Source organism: Sus scrofa, chromosome 14 (assembly GCF_054392235.1).
Source record: "Sus scrofa isolate SSC_HxYL_T2T_F1_AM1 chromosome 14, Sscrofa_HxYL_maternal_Yorkshire_Landrace_v2.0, whole genome shotgun sequence".
In the NCBI taxonomy this organism is placed as follows: domain Eukaryota; kingdom Metazoa; phylum Chordata; class Mammalia; order Artiodactyla; family Suidae; genus Sus; species Sus scrofa.
The window spans coordinates 15,716,266-15,730,103 of NC_139396.1; the positions used below are offsets into that span (position 1 = coordinate 15,716,266).

The 13,838-nt window shown below is 48.6% G+C and overlaps 1 protein-coding gene across 2 annotated transcripts in view; it reads right to left on the reverse strand.

The window, feature by feature from the left end:
• The window catches only part of LOC146396342 (uncharacterized), a 223,962-nt gene extending 212,778 nt beyond the window's left edge, over positions 1-11,184 (reverse strand). Inside the window, exons 1-3 of one of the 2 annotated variants that reach the window (XM_084995459.1) lie at positions 11,014-11,184; positions 2,750-2,944; positions 1,548-1,619 (exon numbers count right to left, since the gene is read on the reverse strand). The gene's annotated coding sequence lies outside the window, so the exon portion shown is untranslated. Of the gene's footprint in view, positions 1-1,547; positions 1,620-2,749; positions 2,945-6,581; positions 9,832-11,013 lie in introns of both variants that reach the window. The other variant, XR_014826901.1, reaches the window with a different exon arrangement.
• Between the last annotated feature and the right edge of the window lie 2,654 nt (positions 11,185-13,838).

Sequence of the window (13,838 nt, forward strand, 5' to 3'; positions counted from 1 at the left end):
ATATGAGCATTGACAGTAATTTTTATGTTCTAAAGGAGACACCAATGAAACTATGATCATGTACCTTGGCTCTTCACTGATTTTCCAGTGACCTGCGCTACTTCCTGGGAAGTGCATGAGGGTTTTCCAATTGGAAATGTTTCTGTCTAGCTTTCCTACTCTTGAGAACTGCATGCTGGAATGGCACACATTTGAATGGCCCACAAACTTTATGCACCTGCCTCTGGAGGCCCGGCAATCACTCAAGTCTTCATGCAGCCCGACCCACAGTGCTGCCAATAAACCGTGGTGAAACACTGCTCCGGACCTTAACTCCATGCTGGCATGAACCCACACAGAGGAGGGCCCAGATATCCTACAGAGTGAAAAAGAGTGCTGAGGGCTCACACCCAACACGTGAAAAGTCCCCATATGCCTTACCAGGGCCTTCACAGAATTAAGCAGAAAGGCCGCCATGACTGGCCCCACCCCCAGGGGGGCCACCCGTTGGGAAACCACCCTCTGCCCTCATGCATGTGCTACTGGATTCCCAATCAGACCCGCCTCAACAGATGCTAGGAGCGGTTGGTGGAGGGTAGTCCCTGCACCTGACAGCCCTAGCCACTAGCGGACATGTGCATGCTTGCTGGCATGGGATGTGTGAATAGCTAGCCCAGGAATTCTTTCAAGAGAGGAATGTAATGGAGAATTGGCATCCTCTGGGGAGTTTTTTTGATATGTCTTCTCATTGCGATATTTCTGACCTTCTCCTCTTCAACCTCTCTCTTGTGAGATGATCTCCCACATTCAAATTGCAAACTTGAAAACCGTCCATTTAGATATGATCCCCATGAAAGAGTTTGGAGAGCTCCAGCCTAAGCACAGTATCCTCAATTTGGGCCAAGGGCATTCTGCCCTTTGGGCTGCAGTTCCTTAGTTTTGCTTACTGTTTTTTTCTAGAAATATTAGGTCCTTTTACCTAGCAAGCCTTAGGGTTCCATTAAAAAGAATTTCTAGCAATGAATTGTAGACATGGAAAACACTCTGAGAGAACTTTCTCCTGTTTCCATGCCTAGAGCTTTTCCAAATGCATTTGTTCTACTCGAATGTTTTGCTCTCCGTGTAGTTAGTTAATGCATGGAAGGTTTTCAATAAAGGTTGATTCATAGGTGTTTCCTTTGTAAGGTTTTGGTTATCCTTGTGAAGTAAACTTGACAATCTTGGCCAATTATAGCACAGCAGGTACTTTGGGAACAATTGTACTCTCCCTCCCTACTTCTTTGACTACATCACAGAATTTCCGTTGGCAATCAACCAACCAACAAATAGGAGCAGATTCAACTTACTGACCTGACATTGTCATACTTTGCAAAGAAATGTGAACCATCAGGACTGTTCTCCGGTTAGCTGCAACGTTGGAGCATTTCTTCATCAACAGGATACCTCTCATGAGCCCTTACATCTAACAACACCCAGAGCTCCCAAGGGCACAGACTTGAAACCTCCACAAGACACAAACCTGGAATCTCTCAGTGCCTTTAAATTTCCATCAGCAAGTGGGAGATTACCTGTCTTCTGATGCTTGTGATCCATTTCCAGAGATGTTTCTCCTCAGCTGTCAGTGCCTGTCCTGAAGCTCTCTGCAGGAATAATCAGAGATAAGGGTCCAAAAGACATTGAGACACCCCCATGCATGACTGGTTTTCCCTAATTACATTTCAGCTAATTTGATTATCTCTGCCTCTAGGATGTAGGGTTTTGAGGTAGTAAACAAAAATTGATTGCAGAATTGGGAATGTCACTTTTCCACAATGTGATTTTCTATCAGGGTCCCTGAGAAGATGCATTCAAATACTATATCAGAGCTATGAGTGAGGATCTTATAAATAATCGGTTGAATGGCTGAAAAAGGGGAGGAGACAACAAGAAGCCTGCCCTTCTTGAGAGCCTGGGTACAATGCTTGCCTCACCAATCCTCTCATATGAAGTTATTGGTTGAAAAACATTTAAAGTTTTCATTATAAGAGCTCAAATACAGAGAAATATTTCCAAATTGTTTATTTTTTCAGTCCCCCATCAAGAGGTACTTGATAGAAAGCTCACCATGATATTGCTTGAAATCCTCTCACCTCAGCTTCTCAGTCTCTTTTGAGTCCATTTTTCTTTGCAAGGGCTAAGAAGCTTCTGAAGCATCTTCCCAAGTCTTTTTCTCAATGTGGGACACTCCTTATAAACCTCTCTTGCCTTCCCCGACACCCTAACATCAGTAGGAATTGTAGTGGTGCTACAGCAGAGAATGAATTTCACCTCCCAAGAGATTTGGTTGCAGTCCTATTAGGTTTCCACCCCTTATCTCCCTTGGCAAGTTTCCTAATTGTCCTCTCTTCTCACCACACAAAACATGACTACTCATTCATATCATTAGGAGAGTGATAAGGTGACATTAATTCCCAACATGGAAATAAGAGTCAGAGAACTGTTTTTCATTTGTCTCTGTTTTGTTTTCTAAGGGATGCAGATGGGACCATAGGTAATGCTGAGCCTAGATTCTCAAGAGGAAGGTTATGGGATGCAGACAGGAAATTCACAAGCTTATAAGCAGGGCTTGCAAGCCAGGTCTTAGGTGGGATTGGCTTTGTCCAAAAGGAGAGTGGACATTGCTGGATAAAATACTGGCACTCTCTCAAGGTGCACATGCATTTCATGCGTAGTTGATTTTTTAAATCCTAGAAATACAAGGGGTTTCCAATGTGGCTCAGCAGAAACGAACCTGGCAAGTATCCATGAGGATGTGGGTTTGATCCCTGGCCTCCATCAGTGAAATAAGGATCTGGTGTTGCCTTGAGCTATGCTGTAGGTCACAGACACAGCTTGCATCCCACATTGCTGTGGGTGTGCATAGGCCTGCAGCCGTAGGTCCGATTTGACTCCTATTCTGGAACTCACATATGTTGCAGGTCTGGCCCTAAAAAGGAAAATAAATAAAAGACCAAAAAAAAAAAAAACAGATCTCTGGGATATTTAGTACATTAACTTGTCTTCTTGTCCCTTATTTCTGTCCTTAACCCCACGAAGCACAAACACTCAATCCTATATCCTGCCTCTTCCATTGACATTTCATCCTGCAGATTTGGGGTCCCTTTGTCATTTTATTTTGGGTTGGACCAAAATGCACGTTTCAGTTTCTAGTCCAAGTTCTCATCCTCTCTAGAACTGCTCACTACTAAACGCCTAATATGTTACCCTTTTTGGCTAGTCTTGCCAGATAAATGCTGATTCAAAGTGAAAGGTAAATTTCAGATAAATAGGGAAAGAACTTTCAGTAAAGATATGTCCAAAATGTTGCATAGGACAGAGTTAAGGCTAAAAGCAGGCACTGTGTATAGGAAATGAAAAATTCAAATGGAGCTGGATATTTACTTTTGATATTGCCTGGGTTTGAACACTCAGTTCTTTCAGTTCCTTGAATTTCAAGAAAATGTAGAAACTCCCATAATAAAGGTTAGTCCAGTAACAGAGGAGCCACAATGGCAGTATGAAGGTGACAAAAATAATATACTCAGATATACGGAGACAAGATTTAATTTTCTATTTTTCCTTTTTACTTTTTTTCAAGATGAACTCTTACCTTATAATTGTTAAGTTTTCCATTGCAGTTGATTTACAATGCTTTGTCTATTTCAACTGTACAGCAAAAGGACCCTGTCATACAGACACACACACACACATATATATACACATATATTATACATATATAATTGCTTTCTCACATTATCCTCCAACATTTTGCATCCCTGTGCACATTTTAATTTTCAGAGACAAAGAAATAATTTTTGAAAAGGCAAATGGATTGCACTCAATGTTCCTTGCCCAAAAGATCTCTGAAAAGATGTGAATGAAACAGGTATCTCTGATCCCTGGTGGGAAAGAGGACTGAGTGGACAGGGGAAAGAGGGGGGAGGAGGACTCAACACTGCATATTCTATCTCGCACAAGTGGACTGTGATCCCTGAGAAGGGAGGATTTGTGGAGAATATTATATTCAATCATTAAAAAGGTAAAACATACAATACTTATCAGCAATGTCATAATACGGGAAACACGTCAGACTGATCTCTGGTCTTGGACACGTGGGCTGTGCAGCGGCTTTTTGGATAGGCTGGGCCTTTCCAGCACAAGGGAACATGAGGAAGGTGGGTCCTGCTGGATGCTGGTTGGCACACAAGGTCGGCTTCCTTAGGAAAGATGGACACACACCAATCACAAATGGTGGGTCTGCTGAGAGAAGCCAAACCATAAACATTGGGTTCCAGGTGGCCATGAAAACCCAAGTGGTTATCAGATGATAAATGGTAAATTTTGTTCAGAAAGTCTGGCCTCTGGGAAGGAAGCCAAGAGCCAGTACGGAAGCTGAGCAGGTTGAAAGACAACAAACAAGTTGATGAATAACGAAGGGAAAGGGAACATCAAGACAAACCTTGGTGCTGTGACTCTGAAAACCAACACATACATTGCCTGACGAGGCACTGGACAATTGTCTGGCCCCTGCATAAGGTGGAAGAAACGTCTGGTTCTTGCCTCCCTGCAGAGGCCAGCATGGAATGGCACCCCACCCCCACCCAGGCTCACCTGCCCTCGGCCCCTCCCGCACTGCAGAATGATTGGAGGCCGGCATTCTACTGTTGAGATTCAAACTTGGGCTCCTTTACTTGCGTCCTGAGCATCTGTTGGGGCAGCTTCCTTGCTGGGTCCTGCTCTTGACTGTCCACGTTGAGGCCACCAGCCCGTGGTGGTCCAGGCCCATGCCTGTGTGAATGGCTTCAGAAGGCGGTAAGCCTCTAGACAGGGGCTGTTTTCCAAGAGAAAGGGCCTCCCTCAATTCCCTGGGTTTCCGTTGGGACCCTTCACTGTGGACATGGAGTTGGACTGAAGGAGAGGAAGGCGAGAGCATTGCACCCCAGGGAGATCTCACTTGGGGAGCCTAAGGTCGTATAGAAATCTGAGGCTGCCCTGGGGAGGACAGCTGCTTGGAGTTGGATAATGAGAATCTGCTCTGGTTGGGGAGGCAGGATGGCAGCAGGCAGGTTGGCGGTTTCTAGAAGGGAAACAAGCCACTTGGAACGTGTGTGTAGCCAGTGTCCTCTTGCTATTCAATTTTATAACAAAACTTACTAATTTCAACCAAAAGAGGTGAGTCGTTTGAAACGGGGAAAAGATTAAATTTTAGAAAATTTGTAAGAAATGACATCTTGTGGAGTTCCCACGGGGGTGCAGCAGGTTAAGGATGTGGCATTTCCACAGTTCCAGCTTAGGTGGGATTCAGTCCCTAGCCTGTTTCTCTATGCTGCAGTTACATCCAAAAAAAAAAAAAAAAAAAAAACCAGAAAACCTGACATTTCATTGTACTCATGCTTACAGAATCTAGGCAGAGAGGCTGTTTTCACAACTAGACAATTAATTGTTATCCCTAAGCCATTCATTCCTTAACAGTTCTAATCTTTTATATGTGTTAATCTCTCTTTAAGAAACATAAGAATCTTGCCAATACCTACGGTTTTATCAATGAACCCATTTTATCAACTGTCAGTGCCATGGCTATACATGTAAGAAATCTAAAATATATATGTGTGTATTGCATATCCCGAGTTTGCTATTTTTCTGCCTTTTGCTTCTTAGGGCCACACCTGCAGCATAGGGGAGTTCCCAGGCTATGGGTCTAATCAGAGCTACAGCTGCTGATCACAGCCACAGCAATGAGGTATCCAAGCCATGTCTATGACCTACACCAGAGCTCACAGCAATGCTGGATCTCTGACCCATTTAGTGAGGCCAGGGATCAACCCTGCATCCTCGTGGATACCAGTCAGATTTGTTTCCACTGTGCCACAACAGGAACTCCTTGGGTTTGCTATTTTTCATATCACACTCTCCCTCCCTCAATCAATCCAATGGTGCTGGGGGGTGATCAGTCTTGACACAGACACCTTTCCTGGGTTCCCCTCACAGAGCCCTGTTCTGGACCCCATACCCACTTCAGCCACCCCTCTCTCCTCACTCCTTTCTGCAGTGAGCTGCTCTAGGCCCCACCGGACAGCTGCTAACATACTCTACATGGATGAAACATCGCAGTAGGTTATGTGACAGCAGGTTATCTGGTAGAGCTGCATGAACCAGAGGGACTCAACTCTTGGCCACGCTCAGGCTGCACACACCCCAAACACTTTGCTTCCTGATAGCAGTGCCTTTCAAACAAGATTCTTCCTCAAGTCCCAGAGAATAATGCAGACATGGGTGCTAGCTGCATGTACATTTCATAAGAAAGGACTTATGATCTTAGAATAAATCTAATCACACATTATAAAATTCATCAACCAATAAATGAATCATCTTGGGGACATCTACAGTACAAATACTTTCATCTCAGTCTTTCAGAGGTTTCTTAAAATAGTTTTGGAATTTATTTGACCAGGGGGAAGGGTTGGTCAGGGGATTTAGAAAGAGCCCATCACACATCCCCCATCGGAAAACAATGTCCTGGAAGGCAGCAACAATGGCTTCCTGTCACCAGCACAAGAGCAACAAGACTAGGGTCAACTCTGCACCCCCTGAAAACATGCCCAGTAACTGGTAGAGAGTATTTATGCTCCAAAAATATGAGACTCCCTCCCCCAGTACGAGGATACTCCAAGAATCACTCACAGAGCCCCATCCTCTCAGTTTACAATGAAGAAACAATGGCTGGAAGAAGTGGAGTCATTGGACCAAGGTCAGCCAGTAGCTTGGAGTCCAAGTAAATAAATTTATTTAGCAAACAAGGGTCTGGAAACCAGTGCAGTAAAGTCCTCATCATCAGTGATTTTATTATTCCTCAGCCAGCCAGCCATATATTTGTTCTATTAAACTTTCACCACACAGCCTTGGCTTTAATACTGTCACATGCATTCCTCTTCTCTCCCCAGAAGAGTGATGCTCTTTGAGGCACAAGATTCCCTCCAAATTCCATGTTAACAGTCCAGGAGAGCCTGGCTCTGCTGGGTGAAGAAGGACCACCACCTGACTGAGTGCTGCTGGTGGCAGCAAGCCAGCTGAGCAATGCCTCAGGTCCTGAGTGGACTCACTGGGAAGGCTGGTCTTGGCACTCATCAGGGGCTGTCGCAGCAGCTGCATGTCTGTCATATCCACATTAGGTGTCCAGGGCTGATTGAGGGGCCAGAGTGTAGGAGGAGGCTGAGTGTTGGCTGTACTCTTAAGACCTAGGAGAGGTACAGAACAACACCCACACCCTCACTTCAATCCTGGGAGAAAGCCTGAGACCAAAGTGAACCATGAAGGTCAAGGGTGGATGCTGCAGGAATAAGGGGATAAAGCTCTGTCTTCCTCATTGAGCACCCTTGCTGGGTAGATCTCTCCTCTGGGACTGTGACCCTCTCTCTGTAAACCAAACTGTCACCAGTCTGAGGTCTTATGTGAAGATGGATCTTCCACATATCAAATTAGGTTTTAGGCTTAACAAGCATCTTCTTGGCACATACTTAGTGGGATGACATTAGTGATGGGGGCCAAAACCCTGCTGTAAGCCATGGTGCTCCATGGCCTGCAGGGTCCTTTGGTGGGGGAGAACTGTGGTCCAGTGACTGCAGGGGCCTACTTGCCATGAGCAGAAACCCAGGATGTCAGGCATCACATATGTGTTTCATCAGAGGGGTCACGTGCTTCATGGTAGGCGAACCAGGAAGGAGCATGTGCTAGGAGCTAGGATGCAAGGGCAAGGCTGTCTGAGAACCTCAGTTACTGACCGCAGCTGCATTTTCCATGGGCCACATGCTGTTGGAACTAGACTTTGGTGCAAGCAAGTTTAGAGGGCTTCTCCATGGTAGGAGCTGTGTTCTCTCCTGATGGCACTCTGCCCATGCCAGCCTTGTGGTGTGAAGACAGAATGAGGATTGGGTGGGCTCAGTTTCTCAGCTGTGAAACCTGCATAAAAGGAGCTGAAACTCAGATATTCAGGCTTATGGACTGTCAGTGAGACTATGCTCCTTGCCTCTGATCCTTTCCTTCTTCCTCATCCTACTTCTTCACCAGTGAGCCTGAAAAGTAGGCATGGATATAGGAATGGAGGATGGAGGCTCCAGCCCAGCAGCACAGTGGTGCTGACCAGTGAGGCATGGAAGTCCTCATGTGTTGCCGAGGCTCATCGTCCAGCATAGATGCAGGCAAAGCCCAGTGAAGATTTCAAAGTCAAGAGGAGAGTGTACTCAGAAGGCTGTGCCTGGACATCTCTGACTCTAGAATGAAGCTTCTCAGAGGCAGAGGGGAAACCAGTTAGTTGGTTAGAGAAAAGCCTTTAGCTCTGCCACTTAAACTAACAAACTTACAAATTACCTGACAGGCTTTGGGACAACACGAGGAAGCCTCAGAAGACTAGGGTCAAATTCCTAGCAAGTTTTGTTCTAACAAGAGGGGGAGGAAACCCTGTATTTTAGCAAATAGCTGGGAGAGGAGGAACGAGCCAAGTGAAAAGGCAGATGAGGCTGGCAGCCCCGGGCAATCTTCAAAAAATTACTGGGAGAAACCCAGGGGGAGCGAGGAAGCTGTTGATGGGAGGTTCTGTTCCTGGTGGGGGTGGGGGGTTGCTGTTCTGCTGCAGAACTTGGAAAGCTGTGTCAAGCCATGGTGCTTAATTTAGCTTGGCTTGGTCTTTCTCAGGTGGAGCATTTGACAGGCACCTGCAGAGCTCTGTCTGGACCCCAGAGAGCTCAGACTACAAATCATCATTAGCAAAAGGTTCACAGCTTAGGTTAAGAAATGAGAAGGGACTAGGTCCATCTTCAGCAAATGAAGAAACCAGGAGGCACTCTTTTCTGCACAGAAGCCAAAGACAGCAGCCTTAAAATGTCTTGGGCCAGTTTGAAGAAGTATAGGGAAAAGAGCAATGGTTGTAAGGAAAGCAGGGCCCTCAATTTTGTTTGGAAGTTGCTTATTATAATTGCGGATTCCATCATCATCTGGGGTGTGGGAACCCTTGAGAATAGAAAAGGGGATTTCGGAAGTTTTAACGCACATGGTGAAGAGACAGGAAATGCCATGAAACCTGAAGGTGCCAACAATGCAAGTTACACACTTGTTAGCTGACAGTGGGGCTTTGGATGCCATTTTTCAGGGCGAAAGGCACTCTGTCTAAAGGGTAGAAGGTGTCCCTAGAACATAGAAACTCTGTGTCACAACCCATTGACCGGAGACAGCTTTTAATTGACCAAGGATTTTTGAGGCTAGAGTCTGGTGAAATTATGCACTTTTAATGGCAACTTGGAGGAGCTGAACCAGGACATGTGCTGCTCTTTTCTCTCTCTGATTCCTTGTCCATCATTCTCCTCTACACACTGCAAGCCATCTGCCATAGTCTGTAACTGGTGACAACTGTGCAGATTTAAACTGAAGGAGAGGCCATCAGGCTCTGCAAACTCCGCATTTCCAAAATCGCTGTTTGGACTGTAAGCTGACCAAATAGACACATTTAGGATTTGGGCTCCTGTTTCCCAGGCAGAAATGCAGGCATGGAAAAAGATGCTTCTCTATCTTGACACAAAGCTTTGTCTTGACAATTCATTGGAGCGTTGAGAAAATGGAACACAGAAGTCTGAGAGTTGGTGCAGCCCAATTTGGAAGCACGGGGAGGCTCCACATCCATTCCGGGGAAAATGAATTACGCTGCAGGTTCCAAAGAAGATCCTGACATTATCAGGAGCCGCTCTCACTAGGGCCCTCTGGTCAGGACCAGCCAGAGGAAGAAAAAGGAGGAGAGAAGAGATGCTTTTCAGGTATCTTAGGTCTTGAGTTGATGATGGGAGGGAGCTGGGTGAGAAATTTTACAAATTTATAACACATTGTTACGATCCCTCACCTCCTCAGCTCCTGTCTGCTTGACAAGGACAATACCCCTTCATGAAACTATGAAATAAAATGGTAAGTGGCCTCACAATGAAATTACCTGAAGCAATGGCCTGATATGTTACAGAGTGTTGGGAGCAACATTAAAAAGGCATTTGTAAGTGGCCACTTCCATGGCTCCAAGTGGAAGCTGATGCAGGCCTTCTCAGTCCCAGGGCTTTTGTGAGAGTTGGCTCCTCATGACCACTCTTGGCAAGCCAGGCCTGGGACCCTGGGGACCCCACCTGGGAAAAATTCCTTTTAAAGAGTCACAGCCCCTCTAACATGGACATTCTAGCAAGAGTCACGTCTGGGCAGAGGGTCAGAGGCATTCGCACCTGTGAGAGGACGAAGGAGGAGCCCAGCACCAAAGGGGGCTGGAAGTTGGCAACTGTCCCCACAATAATCTAATTATTACTCTGCTCCTGTCCCCTCCTGAATAACTTTTTTATTGAAGTAGAGTTGATTTCCAATGTTGTGTGTCAGGTGTGCAGAAAAGTGATTCCATTATACCCCTGCATGTGTATATCTAGTCTTTTCCAGATTCGTTTCCATTACAGGTTCGTACAAGATGCTGATAGGTTGTCTATTTGATATTTAGTAGTGCTGATAACATCCTCAATCTACCATAACTGGGCGCATCTGAATGACACCCAACGCCCCTCCTTCCTGAAGGCTTTCCTCTCAAGCTGGATGCCTGTCAAGATTCCTGCGCTGTGTGACAGCCCTCTCACTGCTGGCCCTGCAGTCAGCCCCTTCTCCACTTCCTCTAGCTGTCCTCTCACCTCATCACCATCCACCCCGCCTTATTCCCACCTCATTACCGACCTCCCACTTCACCACCACCCTCCCATCTCATCGCCAACCTTCCACCTCATCACCATCCTCCCATCTCACCACCACCCTCACATCTCATCTCCGTCTTCCCCACCGCCCCCTCACTCCCTCAGCACCACCACCTGCTCCCCACTGGCTCTTCTGGCGCCCTGGACTCCTCTGCCCCCCCCTCAGGCCTCCTTCTTCTCAGCAGTTCAACTGTCACCTACAAAGCCCATTAACAATTCCCTGCTCATCAAAGTACAGTCTGGGAAATAAAGCAAAGTCTACCTTTTCTTTTCCTTTGTGCTTGGCCGGGTTTCAGTTGCTTGCAGGGCGCAGTGCAGAGACACCACGCCTGCACTGCAGACCCCAGTTAGGGAAGCAGCTGCGCCAGCCGTTAAAAAACGGTTCCTGAGGAAACTAAGAGCAACACCGCGATTCAAGATGGCAGCGGACTGTGAACTAGGCTGTGCCTGGGATTGGGTGTGAGCCGTGTGCCCCGCCTCCCGCGGCCTGCCGAGGCCCCGCCCCCCCCCAGGAAACAGCCTGCCAAGTCCCCGCTTCCCCCGCTCGGCCTGCAGAAGCCGCGACCCCCAGTCACATAGCCTGCCTAGGCCACGCCCCCCGGCAGAGGGCCTGCCGAGGCCCCGCCCACCTGGCACATGGTCTACCGAGGCCCCGCCTCCCTGGCACGTGGCCTGGTGAGGCCCCACCTGTCAGCGCGCGACCAGCCGAAGCCCCGCCTCCCCGCGCGTGACCTGCCGAGGCCCCGCCCCCCATGAAACGGTCTGCCAAGGCCCCGCCTCCCCCGCTCGGCCTGCAGAAGCCTCGCCACCCAGTCGCATCGCCTACCGAGGCCCCGCCCCCCGCGCGCGGCCTGCCGAGGCCCCGCCCCCCTGGCACAGGGCCTGCGGAGGCTTCTCCTCCCTGGCACGCAGCCTGCCGAGGCCCCGCCTTCCCGCGCAGGGCTTGCAGGAGCCGCGCCCACCTGGCGCTTGGCCTGCCGAGGCCCCGCCCCCCCCAGGACTTGGCCTGCCTAGGCCCCGCCTCCCCGCGCGGCCCGCAGAATCCGCTCCCCCAAGTCACATAGCCTGCGGAGGCCCCGCACCCCCGGCGCAGGGCCTGCCATACCCTGCCTCCCCGCGCGCGGCCTGCAGAAGCCTTGCCCACCTGGCACGTGGCCTGCCGAGGCCCCCCCTCTTACGCGCGAGTCCCGCAGAAGCCGCGCCCCCCAGTCACACAGCCTGCCGAGGCCCCGCCCCCCGTACAAGGACTGCCAAGGCCCCGCCTCCCTGGCACGTGGTCTACCGAGGGTCCCCCTGTCAGCGCGCGGCCTGCCGAAGCCCCGCCTCCCCGCGCGCTGCCTGCCGAGGCCCTGCCTCCCCACATGGCCTACCGTGGGGGTTTCCCCCCCCCCCACCGCACAGGGCCTTTTTTTTTTTTTGCCTTTTTAGGGCCGCAACCACAGCATATGGAGGTTCCCAGGCTAGGGGTGAATCGGAGCTGTAGCTGCCAGCCTACACCACAGCCATGGCAGCATGGGATCTGAGCCACATCTGTGACCTACACCACAGCTCATGGCAATGCTGGATCCTTAACCCACTGATCAAACCTGCAAGCTCATGGTTCCTAGTTGTTTCCATTGCGCCATGACGGGAAGTCCAGAAATTCAAACAATTAAAGTTAAAAATTGGAAAATATTTTAATCATTAAATTGTTAATGTTTTCTCTTTGTTCCTCCTTTGGAACGTGACATCTTTTCTTTTGTCCCAAGATATATGTATCAGATCTTCTGGCTACTGACTGACAACTAGGAGGTATATTTAGTTTTAGTCATTGATGATGGAAAACAACTGTTCACATGAAAGCTCTTCCAAACGTGGAGGGAGTCTTTGTGTGATGTTTTTATTTTTAGGCTAACTGTGCATTGATGTGCTTGAGAATTCTGGAATGCCAGTCTTGCTATATTTAGTTTTCAGTATCATATAGTGTTGTTCTGTCGGTTGCTTTTTATTCTTTTTGTCTTTTTAGGGCTGCACCTGCAGCATATGGAAGTTCCCAGGCTAGGGGTAGAATGAGAGCTGCAGCTGCCCCTCCACCACAGCCATAGCCACAGAAATGTGGGGTCCAAGCCTCATCTGCAACCTACACCACAGCTTACAGCAGTACTGGATCCTTAACCCACTGAGCGAGGCCAGGGATGAAACCCACATCCTCATGGTTCCTAGTCAGATTTGTTTCCACTGAGCCATGACAGGACCTCTATTCTTTCTGAATAATCTCTGTTCTCTGAGACATGAGCTGGTCACCAGTGCTGAGCTCCTCCCAGTGATGGTCTTGCTGTTTAACCAGCAGGAATCAACTGTTGAATATTGATGTGAAGGGGAAGAAGGAAACTAGTGGAAGAACACTGGGATGTCATGATTGGACAAAGATCATGCTGGCACAATAGCACAAGATAGAAAAAGAACCGTAATTACCCCAGGTGGGAGAGAAAGTGCTGGGAAACACTGAAGTAGCAATTACAGTATTGATTCTTGGATGCCCTGTGCCATGGGCCTGCTGGCACCCGTGCTTTTTATTGTGCCATTCCAGCTTTCAGAATCCTGGGGGAGACCGTGGAATCAGTTGTTTCCATCTCTGCCAATGGCCATGACAGGGCACAGGCCTTGGCCAAGCCTGGCCCATGGTGGCGCTGCTGGGCACAGCCCTGGGAAGAGGGTGTTCTGAGCAGGGCAGCTGCAGACGTGCAACAGAAACTGTTGACATCCACAAGCCCAAATCAGCTTCTTTGTAAAACTGGGTTCCTCAAAGACTGAACGAGATGCTCCATGTGGAAGTTCTCTGTGTGCAGCCCAAGCCCTGAGCATGACTCAGGTCCTAAGCATAGTTTGGGTCCCAATCAGGGGATGGTATTGGGTCCTGCCTGGGTCCCAATCAGGGGATGGTATTGGGACCTGCTTCCCTGTCCAGCCTTCCTCAGTTGAGCTGTAGGTAACCACTGAAGTGCTTCAGACAGACTGCACCAGCATCACACCCCACCCCACCCTCAGTGCTCCTGGTGATGGGGGGCCAGCCCCCAGGTGTCTCCCCACCCATGCTCAGACTCTGCT